The sequence below is a fragment of the Trachemys scripta genome, chromosome 14 (assembly GCF_013100865.1).
Source record: "Trachemys scripta elegans isolate TJP31775 chromosome 14, CAS_Tse_1.0, whole genome shotgun sequence".
NCBI lineage: Eukaryota > Metazoa > Chordata > Testudines > Emydidae > Trachemys > Trachemys scripta.
This window is the reverse complement of record NC_048311.1, coordinates 40,298,291-40,311,941: the sequence shown is the minus strand read 5'-3', so window position 1 is coordinate 40,311,941 and position 13,651 is coordinate 40,298,291.

Genomic DNA, 13,651 nt, shown 5'->3' with positions numbered 1-13,651 from the left:
GAGGAGCCATTGGACACCCTTTTCAATGTTCTGTCCTCCTTGACAACCAGGCCGTGTGGCCTTACCCCTTCACCAGGGTGTGGCCAACATATCGACTGCCCTGTGGCAGACCCCAGCTTCCTTGGTGCCCATCTCCAAGAAAGCAGAAAAAAAGTACTTTGTTCCGGCTAAGGGACATGACTACCTGTACTCCAACCCGGCACCTAACTCCCTGGTGGTGGAGTCAGTCAACCATCGGGAATGGCATGGCCAGCCTGCACCCACCCCCAAGGACAAAGACACCAAGAGACTTGATTCTTTTGGCAGGAAAGTTTATTCTTCTGCGAGCTTTCAACTTCGGGTGGTGCTAAAATTTGCCATATTATCATGGTCTCTTCATATAGTGGTAGAAAGACATACAATATTTGTGGTGTGTTAGGGCACTGGCTCTCAACCAGGAGTACACATACCACTGGGGGTATACAGAGGTCTTCCAGGGGGTACATTAAATCATCTAGATATTTGCCTAGTTCTAAAACAGGCTACAGAAAGTAGTAGCAAAGTAAGTACAAACTAAAATTTCATACAGATAGTGACTTGCTTATACTTATTTATATGCTATACACTGAAAAATAAGTACAATATTTATATTCCAATTGATTTACTTTAGAATTATATGGTAAAATGAGAAAGTAAGCAATTTCTCAATAATAGTGTGTTGTGACACTTTTGTATATTTATGTCTGATTTTGTAAGCAAGTAGTCTTTAAGTGAGGTAAAACTTGGGGGTATGCAAGACAAATCAGACTCCTGAAAGGGATACAGTAGTCTGGAAAGGTTGAGTGCCACTGTGCTGGGTGATAGAGTTTATTTCTTTACTGAGTGTGGCATGTCTGGTCGTGGCAAGGCATAGTTCAGTTAAATCATATTGCACGTATATTTTGATGTGTAGTGAGGGACACTTCCTTTATTTCTGACACAATCTATAAAAAGTATAATGACTAAAGTTAAAAATGAACTTCAGTTTCTTCTTCGGGTATGTGTCTGTATGAATCCCACTGTAGGTGCATATGTGCCTTATGAGTGAGGTTTGTTTTTTTTTGAACAGCATTGTCTGGGGGTGCACATGCACCCTATATCTCCTTAGGCTCCCGCGTGAGGGCATAACGGGTAGAGTGGGTGAAATTTATTTCTCCCCTTGCAGTTCCCTCTTATCAACCATGATAGTGAGACAAAACCTGGCGAATGTCTGACCCACTGCTTTCTCTGATCTTCAAAGGCCTATTCTCAACTAGTTTGCTGGGGGAAAAAATCTCTTTTCACCCTCTTTATCCCTTTATATATGCATCCGAAGAAGTGGGCTGTAGTCCACGAAAGCTTATGCTCTAATAAATTTGTTAGTCTCTAAGGTGCCACAAGTACTCCTGTTCTTCTTTATCCCTTTAATTTCTTTAATTTGGATGTTCAAAAAAAAATACAAACCCCCCCCCCAATAGAGGGGGGACAAGATGCTTCACGATAAACAGACTCTAAACCTTCAGGGTTTGAAACCTGCCTGACCTGCGAGAGACTCATCCCCCCGGTCAATGGGCAGAGCTGATGTCTGTTCTCTCTGGGGGAGGGTTAGATCCTTAATAAATGTTCAATTTCTAAATCCTCTTCAGGGATTCACAAATTGAGGGCCATGCAGCTGAAACTGTACCTGATTAAGCAATGTATGTGCATCATCTCAGACCTGGCCTGCCCCAGGCCCCCTGAATCCTCTGGGCGGCCCTGGAATGTCTCACTATAAAACACTGGAAAGCTGTAAAAAAGTTGGAGGCTACTATATACTGGCATTGAGCTATGTGCAGACCTCTCATGGACATCACTGGTTTTGTGCAAAAATTTAGGATAGAATGTTAAAGACTTTTTTTTTTTAAGAGAGAAATACTTTAGTGCACTCTTTTGTACACAAAGTGTACTCATTTCCATGAGACCCAGAAGTGTGACAGATACTGTGGATCAGATACAGCAGGGGTCGGCAACCTTTCAGAAGTGGTGTGCCAAGTCTTCATTTATTCACTCTAATTTAAGGTTTCGCATGCCAGCAATACATTTTAACGTTTTTAGAAGGTCTCTTTCTATAAGTCTATAATATATAACTAAACTATTACTGTATGTAAAGTAAATAAGGTTTTTAAAATGTTTAAGAAGCTTCATTTAAAATTAAATTAAAATGCAGAGTCCCCCCGAGACCGGTGGCCAGGACCAAGGCAGTGTTAGTGCCTCTGAAAATCAGTTTGCGTGCCGCCTTCGGCACGCGTGCCATAGGTTGCCTACCCTACCCCTGAGATACAGTATCTAAACTAGGGTTACCATTCGTCCGGATTTACCCAGACATGTCCTCCTTTTTGTGCTCAAAATAGCGTCCGGGGGGAATTTGTAAATAACTCAAAATGTCCGGGATTTCCCCCCTCCCCCGGCAGAGCAGAGCGAGCGGCTGGGAGGGCTGCAGGAAAGTCATGGGCTGGACTCCAGAGCAGCTGTAGAGGAGCTCCTCCCTGCATTCTGAGCTGGCAGCTCTCCCCTGCAGCCCGGCTCCGGCAGCATTGTGCAGGGCCAGGGACCGGGTTTTGTTGTGCTGGGGAGCGCAGCCACGTGTCCGGCTCGCACAGAGCCCAACACCCTGTTCTGAGCAGCAGGGTAAGGGGGCCAGGGGGCAGGAGAAGGGGCAGGGAGGTTCTGGAGGGGGCAGTCAAGAAACGGGAGAGGGGGTCGGGAGTTCATGGGGGGGCTTTTTGGGGGGAGTGGAGAAAGTTTTGGGCAGTCAGGGTACAGGTAGGGGGTAGGGTCCTCGGGGGTACTTGGGGGGGTCTTAGGAGGGGGCAGATAGGGGACAAGGAACAGGGAGTCTTAGGTAGGGGGTGGGGTTCTGGAGGGCAGTTAGGAGCAGGGGTCCCAGGAGGGGGCAGTCAGGGGACAAGGAACGGGGGGAGGGTTGGGGGTTCTGGGGGGGCGGGAAGTGGGAGGGGCAGGGGCGGGGCTAGGACGGGGCTCCTCCCGTCCTCTTTTTTGCTTGCTGAAATATGGTAACCCTATCTAAACTGTGCTTAGTGCAGTCTGTGAAGGAAAGAGGGGTAAAGGTGCTTTAAGGTTCAAGTTATGTCTCCTGCGTCTCACTACTGACTAGCTGCAGACCTAGTGCTCAGAATTAAGGAATGTTCTCAGGGCTAGCTACATAACTCTATACTAGTTTTCAATGGCCTGCTAAATGCTTCAGACATGCCACCTTTTCACTTAGCTATATCCTGAATAGCAGGGCTGGCCAGAGGATTCAGGAGGCTTGGGGCAAAGCAATTTAGGGGGCCCCTTCAATAAATAAAAGTTGCAATACTACAGTAACATGTATTTGGAAATGTAAAAAATAACCAGTGAAATACATTCAAAAATTAATTTGTAATAATTTGAAAAAATACTAAATACATTATTTAAAAACATTACATGCTTTAATGGTATGTATACATTTGCAATTATATAATGGGCTGTTGCTGGATGATGGTGATGGTTGGGATGGGGTCGGGGAGGTGCCCGGCCCCTCCCTTACCATGTTTCTTACCCCGTATCCCAGACCCTCAGCGCGCCGCATCCAGGACGCCGGGGGATGGGATGGGGGAAGACGGAGGCGGGGGGAGCCTCCGACATACATGAGGCCTGTGGGGCCCCCAGGGCCTGGGGCAAATTCCCCCACCCCCCCGGCGGCCCTGCTGAATAGTGGTGACTGGGAGTGGCGGGGGGAAGTGTAGCAGATACCAATTTGAGGTGAATATTCTCTTGGCCAGATACTACTGGGTTTATGGTGCTTTGTGCTATGGACTGGAGCAAAGTGGCTGGTGAATAACCAAGAATCTGATTAATAATGATTCTCTAAATTCAGCTTTTTTCTTTCTCTCTCTCTGAATTATCACTAATTCAAAATAGTAGTGTGCAAGTTGACTGGATAATGGTAATAGCATAATCTCTTATTATAACATTGTAAACCCTACTACCTGATTTTTATATTAAACACTTACTATACATAATACAAGAAATCCCTGATGTTAGAACCTGGCTATGCTGCTGCTGTAGAGGGCTCATCACCCAGCAGCTGGGGGCCACCATGTGGGCTCGGCAGGGCTGCTGGCCAAGGCGGCCAACGGGTGTGGGTGGGATCTCGGGAGTCATGTCCCGGGGATCTGCCCCACTCCCCAGCACTGCTCCAGCTCTGAGCTGTCTCCACTGCCTGGGACCTGTGGGGCCCCACCTACCTCCCAAGGGAAAGAGCCACCTGGACTGGTGCAGAGGCTGGGCCAGTCTCAGCCAGTCATAGCGGACGGCGGGGGGTGGCGGGGAGGTTCAGCTGGGTCCTGCCTGGCATGTGGGTCCTGAGGGAGCCTGGCCCGGGTAGGCTCTGCTCCTGCTCCAGCCTGGCTGATTGCACCCCCAAGGGGCCAGAGTTATCCTGCCCCAGGACCAGCTCTGGCTGAGCTGCCGGATCAGCCTGGCAGACACAGTCACCTCCCCTCAGGGCCGGCTATTGTGGCTGGGGGTTAGGGTGTGAGAGAGTAGGTCTCTAGTGGGTCTGGGGGGGGGGGGGGGCGGGGGGGGGGGGGTTGGGGACATCTGTGTGTGTCCGGATGCTGGGAAGTGTGGGGGCTCTGTGCGGGGCACTGTGCAGTTGTGGCAGTGGGGGGAACTGGGCAGTGAGGGAATCTGGGGGTGGGCTCTTGGCAGGGAGGTACAGGGCACTGTGCAGTTGTGGGAGGGCTGTGGGGGGTCTCCAGCTACGGGGTTTTGGGCAGTGAGAGGATCTGTGGGGGGGTTCTGAGTGGGTGGGGGAGTGGTCTCTGGGAGGGCACTGGGCATGGGGGTTTGTGGGAGTCTCTGGGTGGTGTGGCACTGGGCTTAGGGAGTCAGAGGGGTGCTGGGTGGGGCGGGGAGCATGGTGCAGCATGGAACTTCCCCGAAGGGGAAGAAGCAGAATGGGAGCGCAGGGCTGGTCTGGCCAGTGTGTGTCTGGCAGCTCCCGGTTTGTAAACAGTGCCATTGTACTGCACTGGGTGGAATGGGGCTGTCCCTGCCATGCCATGACCCATCTCATCTCCCATTGCCCCCGGCCAGCCAGTCGCTCTGAGGACTCTGCCCCCCTACCCCATGTCCCCATTTCCCCCATGGGGACTCACAAATATGTTTAGCACCAGGCCCACAAAAGGTTAATCCAGCCCTTTTTGGGGTGCAGGCTCTGGGATGGAGTTAGGGTGCAGAAGGGTTGCAGGCTATGGGGAGTTTGAGTGAGAGGTGCAGGCTCTGACCTGGGGCAGGGGATTGGGGTACAGGAGGGGGTGTGGATATGTGGGCTCTGGGAGGGAGTTAGCAACTCAGCACGTTATATAAGAAAAATGAGCTGCAATGATTTCATATAGACATAGAAACTGATAGAAGACACTTTTACATATTCAAAATGTGAGAGGCAGAGTTCGAGGGAGGGAGGGGGAAGGGAGTGCCTGTACAATATTTCACCGCATTCAGTCTCCTGGCTGGAGCAGTAATGTAGCCCTGCGCAGGACTGCACAGAGGATTCAGCGTCCAGGAGCGGCCTCGGACAGCGTTGCAGACACGGCTGTTCAGCGCACCAGGGCCGCTCCCGGACGTGGCGTGCTGAGACACAGGGGCTTGGTTGAAGACGGAGGCGGGGGCAGCCTCCGACATACTCATGGGGGCCCCTGTGGAAAATTGCCCCACTTGCCCCCGGGCAGCCCTGGCCCTGCAACACTTGTATAGGATAGAGAGGAGCTGCGGTGATTAAGCTTTGATAGGCTAGGAATTGGAGGCCTGTGCCTTTAACACCCCAGTCCCAGGAACCCGCCCTCTGCTCCGGGGCTGACATGCAGCGTCCTGTGAGCAGAACGAAAACAGACTCTGCACTCCCCACACCCCTAGATTAGCGAGCACAGTGGGTGGCTCATCCCAAGGGGTCACTGTTTCCCCCTCTACCCCTCCCTAAGTGGGGGTTTTGTCCCTGCACAGGGTCTGACAGCGTCTCCCCCCTAGGGTGACCAGACGTCCCGATTTTATCGGGGCTGTCCCGATATTTGCTTGTTTGTCCCGCGTCCCGCCCGCTTTGCGGTGGGGACACTGGACAGACAAGCAATTTTGCCCTCCCTGGAGGGCTCTCGCCCCTGCCCACCCCGACTCCGCCCTCTCCTTCCACCATTGGCTCCCTCCCCAAATCCCCGCCCTGGCCCCGCCTCTTACCCAAGCACGTGGCATTCCTCCTCCCTCCCAGGCTTGTTGCTGTGATGCCGGTACAAGCCTGGAGGGAGGGGGTGGTGGCTGGCTTCCAGTTCCTGGAGCCGGTGAGTAGGGGCACCAGGCGGGCAGGGGGGCTCTGGACCCCGGCAGGGGAGAGCGGCTCGGGGCCTGCACGAGTGGCGATGTAAAGTTTATCGGCTCGGGATGGAGCCCGGCCGGCTCCTCGCCCCTGTAGGGGGGGTAACGTCCACCCCTCCCCCCTCGTCCTGGCGCCTCAGCTGAGCCCCCCCCATCGCCCTCGTGGGGGAGCAGCCCCCTTGCCAGCCCCCCTTGCCCACCCGGTGCCCCTACTCACCAGCTCCAGGAACTGGAAGCAGGCCACCACCCCCCTCCCTCCAGGCTTGTGCCGGCATTCCAGCTGCAAGCCTGGAGGGAGGAGGAATGCCGCTCAGCTGAGGAGCCAGGGGGAGTGGGGAGGGAGGGACTCGGCTCCTTACCTGGCCTGCAGTGCGATCAGCACAAAGTGCTCTCGCTCCCGTTTCGCTACCTTGGGTGTACTGAGCATGCTCACTCGAACTGAGCATGCCCAGTAACCTTCGTTGTAGCCACTGCCCTCTCTCTGCCCTTACTTCTACTTACGATTTGCTGCCTCCTCTTTGCGGGGGTTTAAAAGGATTAAGGGGGCAAATCGCAGCGGGGGGGCTGTCAGGGTCTGAGCAGGGGGCAGAATTTTACTGGCCGGGGGGTTCAAGCTACTGTAGCTAGCGGCAGAAGAGGGGCTGAAGGGCAAAAATCGGTGGTGGGGGGTGAGAGCCGGGGTTAAGCGGGGGGGGGGGGGGGAGGAGACACTGCTAGACCCCGTGCGGGTACAAACCCCCGTTTAGGGAGGGGGAGGGGGGGAAACAGTGACCCCGTGGGATGAGCCACCCACTGTGCTCGTTAATCTAGGGGTGTGGGGGGGGGGCAGAGGCTGTTTTTGTTGTTCTCACAGGGACGCTGCATGTCAGCCTCGGAGCAGGGGGCGGGTTCCTGGAACTGGGGTCTTAAAGGCACAGGTCTCCAATTCCTAGCCTGTCAAAGCTTAATCAACGCAGCTCCTCTCTATCCTATACAAGTGTTGCAGGGCCAGGGCCGCCCAGACGGAGGGGCCAAGTGGGCAATTTTCCGCAGGGGCCCCCATGAATATGTCGGAGGCTGCCCCCGCCTCTGTCTTCCCCCGGTGTCTCAGCGTGCCGCGTCTGGGAGCAGCCCTGGCACACTGCAGCGCAGTGGCTCCAACGCTGTCCGGGGCCGCTCCTGGTCGCAGCACGCTGAGGCTCCAGGAGAGGGGGTAAGCGCCATGGTAAGGGGTGGGGCACCCTCCCCGACCCCTTCCTAACCATCACCATCACCCAGCAACAGCCCATTATGTAATTGCAAATGTATACATACCATTAAAGCATTTAATGTTTTTAAATAATGTATTTAGTGTATTTTCAAATTATTACAAATTAATTTTTGAATGTATGTCACTGGTTATTTTTTACATTTCCAAATACATGTTACTATAGTATTGCAACTTTTTTATATGGAAGGGGCCCCCAAAATTGCTTTGCCCCAGGCCCCCTGAATCCTCTGGGCGGCCCTGTACACAGCTACGTTACTGATCCAGCCAGGAGACTGAATGCGGTGAAATGTTGTACAGACACCCCCTCCCTCCAACTCTGACTCTCACATTTTGAATATGTAAAAGTGTCTTCTATCAGTTTCTATGCCTATATGAAATCACTCACTGCAGCTCATTTCTCTTATTTAACGTGCTGAGTTGCTAACTCCCTCCCAGAGCCCACATGTCTGCACCCCCTCCTGTACCCCAATCCCCTGCCCCAGGTCAGAGCCTGCACCCCTCACTCAAACTACCCATAGCCTGCAACCCTCCTGCACCCCAACTCCATCCCAGAGCCTGCACCCCAAAAAGGGCTGGATTAACTTTTTGTGGGCCTGGTGCTAAACATAGTTGTGGTCCCCAAGGGGGGAAATGGGGACATGGAGTATGGGGGGCAGAGTCCTCAGAGCGATGGGCTGGCTGGGGGCAATGGGAGATGGGTCATGGCACGGCAGGGACAACCCTGCTCCACCCAGCCCAGTACAATGGCACTGTTTACAAACCGGAAGCTGCCAGACGCACACTGGCCAGCCCGGCCCTGCGCTCCCATCATGCTTCTTCCCCTTCGGGGCGGGCCCATGACCCCAAGGTGATACAAGAGTGGCCCCTTTGGTTGATCTGCTTCCTCCTGGCTAATGTGACAAATTGATCTATTTTACGATTGAGGCGCGCTGTTTCACGTATTTGTGTGTGAGTCCGTGAAAAGGGAGGTAAGCTTTGGGGGTACGGAGCATGCCCCTGAGCCCAAGGTGAGACCAGAGTGGCCCCTTTCATCGATCTGCTTCCTCTTGGCTAATGTGACACAGTGATCTATTGGATGATTGAGGCGTGCTGTTTCATGTTTTTGTGTGTGAGTATGTGAAAAGGGAGGTAAGCTTTGGGGGTACAGAGCATGCCCCTGAGCCCAAGGTGAGAACAGAGTGGCCCCTTTCATCGATCTGCTTCCTCCTGGCTAGCATGCCCCTGAGCCCAAGGTCATACCAGAGTGGCCCCTTTCATTTTTTCCACTGGCTTATATTATATAAAAATCAGGTAGTAGGGTTTACAATGTTCTAACAAGAGATTATGCTATTATCATTATCCAGTCAACTTGCACACCACTATTTTGAATTAGTGATAATTCACAGAGAGAGAAAGAAGAAAGCTGAATTTAGAGAATAATTATTAAACAGATTCTTGGTTATTCACTCCAGTCCATAGCACACAGCACCATAAACCCAGTAGAATCTGGCCAAGAGAATATTCACCTCAAATTGTCAACTGCTACACTCCCCCCCCCCCCGGCCCATTCCCAGTCACCACTATTCAGCAGGTCCGCCCGGGGGGGGGGGCATGTGGGGCAATTTGCCCCAGGCCCGGAGTATGTCGGAGACTCCCCACACTTCCGTCTTCCCCCATCCCATCCCCCGGCGTCCTGGATGTGGCACGCTGAGGCTCCGGTAGAGGGGGTAAGCGGCATGGTAAGGGAGGGGCCGGACAACCCCCTGACCCCATCCCCCCACAGCCATGACCCCCAGCTCCAAGCCCAGCCCCTCTGAGCCGGACACCCCCTGACCCCATCTCCCCACATCCCTGAGCCCAGCCCCTGTGAGCCGGGCGCCCCCCAACCCAGAGCCCAGCTCCCACAGAGCCCTGGGCAAGCAGCACCACCCCCAGGCAGCGACAGCCCATTTGCACCAACCATCACCATCACCCAGTGAGAGCCCATTATGTAACTGCAAATGTCTACATCCCATTAAAGCATTTAATGTTTTCAAATGTTGGATTTAGTGTATTTTCAAATTATTACAAATTAATTTTTGAATGTATTTCACTGGTTATTTTTTACATTTCCAAATACATGTTACTAGAGTATTGCAACTTTTTTTTATGGAAGGGGCCCCAAAAATTGCTTTGTATATGATGCAAATTGGAAGAGTAAAGTCAAAAAAATTCCTTTTCATGGATTCACACAAAAAAAAGTGAAACAGCATGCCTTAATCATGCAATAGATCAATTTGGCACATTAGCCAGGAGGAAGCAGAGTGTGAGTGTTTTCAACCACAAACCCCATCCCTCCCGTTTCGCAACCATCCTCCCAGAGGAAGCAGACCGTGACTGTTTTCGACCACAATCCCATCCCTCCCGTTTTGCAACCATCCCCCCAGAGGAAGCAGAGTGTGAGTGTTTTCCACCACAACACCATCCCTCCCGTTTTGCAACCATCCCCCAGAGGAAGCAGACTGGGAGTGTTTTCCACCACAACCGCATCCCTCCCGTTTTGCAACCATCCCCTCAGAGGAAGCAGACCGTGACTGTTTTCGACCACAACCCCATCCCTCCTGTTTTGCAACCATCCCCCAGAGGAAGCAGAGTGTGAGTGTTTTCCACCACAACACCATCCGTCCCGTTTTGCAACCATCCCCCAGAGGAAGCAGACCGGGAGTGTTTTCCACCACAACCCCATCCCTCCCGTTTTGCAACCATCCCCGAGAGGAAGCAGACCGGGAGTGTTTTCAACCACAAACCCATCCCTCCTGTTTTGCAACCATCCCTGGACCAGTGACAGGTGCATGAGCAGCCCAGTCATTGGAACTAAGCAAGGAGAAGCCAGTGGAAAAAATGAAAAGGGGCCAACCCCCTGACCCCATCCCCCCACAGCCATGACCCCCAGCTCTGAGCCCAGCCCATCTGAGCCAGACACCTCCAGACTCCATCCATCCCCTCCGCAGCCCAAACCACCAGTTCGGAGCCCAGCCCCTCTGAGCCGGCCAACCCCCTGACCCCATCCCGCCACAGCCATGACCCCCAGCTCCAAGCCCAGCCCCTCTGAGCCGGACACCCCCTGACCCCCATCTCCCCACATCCCTGAGCCCAGCCCCTGTGAGCCGGGCACCCCCCAACCCAGAGTCCAGCTTCCCTCGGAGCCCTGGGCAACAGCAGCACCACCCCCAGGCAGCGACAGCCCATTGGCACCAACCATCACCATCACCCAGCAACAGCCCATTATGTAACTGCAAATGTCTACATCCCATTAAAGCATTTAATGTTTTCAAATGTTGGATTTAGTGTATTTTCAAATTATTACAAATTAATTTTTGAATGTATTTCACTGGTTATTTTTTACATTTCCAAATACATGTTACTAGAGTATTGCAACTTTTTTTATGGAAGGGTCCCCCTAAATTGCTTTGCTTTGTAATAATTTGAAAATACACTAAATACATTATTTAAAAACATTAAATGCTTTAATGGGATGCTGCTTCGCTGCAGCGCGCCAGGACCGCTCCCGGACACGGCGCACTGAGACGCCGGGGGATGGAGGAAGACGGATGCAGGGGGAGCCTCCGACATATTCATGGCGGCCCCTGTGGGGCCCCCGGAGCCTGGGGCAAATTGCACCACTTCCCTCCCCCCCCGGGCGGCCCTGAGACATTCTCTCGCCTAGACCTAGACCAGTTTCAACAGATTTAAAATTTTTATTAAGATGATTAAAAAAAAAAAAGTGAACAGAGTTTGAGCATAGAAGTTTATGGTTATCAGGGAATACTGTACAGAATTATCGATGATGCAAAGTTTGGTTTAAAATCAGGTGGCATAAGGAATACATAATCTGCAATATCCCCGATTGGGGGTAAAAGGTTGATGGGTCAAAGTACAGGCATTGAGATATGAGGGTATGAAGTTCATATAGTGGCTATGTACGGGTGTGGAGTATAATGAGTAGATATAATGATGAGGATGGATTGACCCTCATTTGGTGAGATTTAATGTTCAGGGAGTTTATGGTTCCAGTAATTCTCTATAGATTTGTCACCAAGATCAAGGACTGCAGTGAAAAGACAGCAAGACCTGTGTGCTGGACTTGTGTGTAGAAGCTGATTCACAAATATTCAGTGTAGTGTATTATATGGTGTCATCTTACATCCTTCCCAAGGGCAAAAAATCTTCTGAAACAATGAAGGCTTGGGCTCATGACCAGTGGCTGCAGAACTTTTGGATGCGCAAGTCCACATTTCTGCATCTGTGTGCAAAACTCACCAAAATAAAAGCTGCACTGACAATGGAAAAGAAAAAAAAATTGCACTATGGGGATCTGCAACAACCGATTCTTATTGGTCAATCAGTGGTCTCTCTCCTAAACCAAGGTGGACTGGATTTCTTTAATGTAAGTAGTCACAACATATTGTTAAAGCTCATTTTATGCTCAATGCTGTGTTAAGATCTCTGCAGTCACAGATAATAACGGTCTTCTTGGGGAATCAGGGCACAGTATCCAGTCTGCAAGACACCACCCCCCCCGCCACTTGACCAAAACCCCATCCCTCCCATTTTGCAACCATCCCCCAGAGGAAGCAGACCGTAAGTGTTTTCGACCACAAACCCCATCCCTCCCGTTTTGCAAACATCCCCCAGAGGAAGCAGACCGGGAGTGTTTTCCACCACAACCCCATCCCTCCCGTTTTGAAACCATCCCCCAGAGGAAGCAGACCGTGAGTGTTTTCGACCACAAACCCATCCCTCCCATTTTGCAACCATCCCTGGACCAGTGACAGGTGCATGAGCAGCCCAGTCATTGGAACTAGGCAAGGAGAAGCCAGTGGAAAAAATGAAAAGGGGCCACTGTGGTCTCACCTTGGGCTCAGGGGCATGCTCCGTTCCCCCAAACCTTACCTCCCTTTTCACGGATTCACACACAAAAAACTGAAACAGCATGCATCAATCATGCAATAGATCAATTTGGCACATTAGCCAGGAGGAAGCAGAGTGTGAGTGTTTTCGACCACAAACCCCGTCTCTCCCGTTTTGCAACCATCCCCCCAGAGGAAGCAGACCGGGAGTGTTTTCGACCACAAACCCCATTCCTCCCGTTTTGCAACCATCCCCCCAGAGGAAGCAGACCGGGAGTGTTTTCGACCACGAATTCAATGAAAGGGGCCACTCTGGTCAGGAAGCAGATCGGGATTGTTTTTGACCACATACCCCATCCCTGCAGTGGAAAAAATGAAAAGGGACCACTGTGGTCTCAACTTGGGCTCAGGGGCACGCTCCATACCCACAAACCCTACCTCCCCTTTCACAAATGCAATGAAAGCGGCCACTCCGGTCAGGAAGTAGATCGGGATTGTTTTCGACCACATACCCCATCCCCTCCTGATTCGCAACCCCATGGACAGGCGGTAGCAAGTTAACAAACAGTTTACCAAACTGCTACGCTGCGTGGCAGAAACCGCTCCCAGTTGCAAAAGGGGAGGGTTGCGTTTTGTGCTCAAGCCAGGCCAATAAACTTTACGTGGCCACTCGCGTGGCCCTGAGCCGCTCTCCCCCACCGCTGCCAGGTTACAGAGCCCCGCGCCTCTAGCTCCAGCGGCTCCTTCCCCGCGGGGCGGTGGGACTTGCCGCATGTGCCCGGGGCCCTGAGGGGGGGCGGGGCTGCGGCACAGCCGGGGCCTGCTAATTCCCCCGGCACCTGCAAAATGGCTTTTTTTTTTACCTTTTTTTGTTGTCATTGTTTTTTGCCCCCCGCCCCCCCCGTATCCCAATATTTCCTGTCAGTGATCTGGTCACCCTACTCCCCCGCTGCTTAACCCCGGCTCCCACCCCCGAGTTTTCCCCTTCAGCCCCTCTTCTGCTGCTAGCTACAGTAGCTTGAGCCTCCCAGCCAGTAAATTACTGTCTCCTGCTCAGACCCTGACAGCCCCGCGCTGCGCTTTGCCCCCTTAATCCTTTTAACTCCTCCAAAGAGGAGGCAGCAAATCCTAGGCAGAAGTAAGGGCA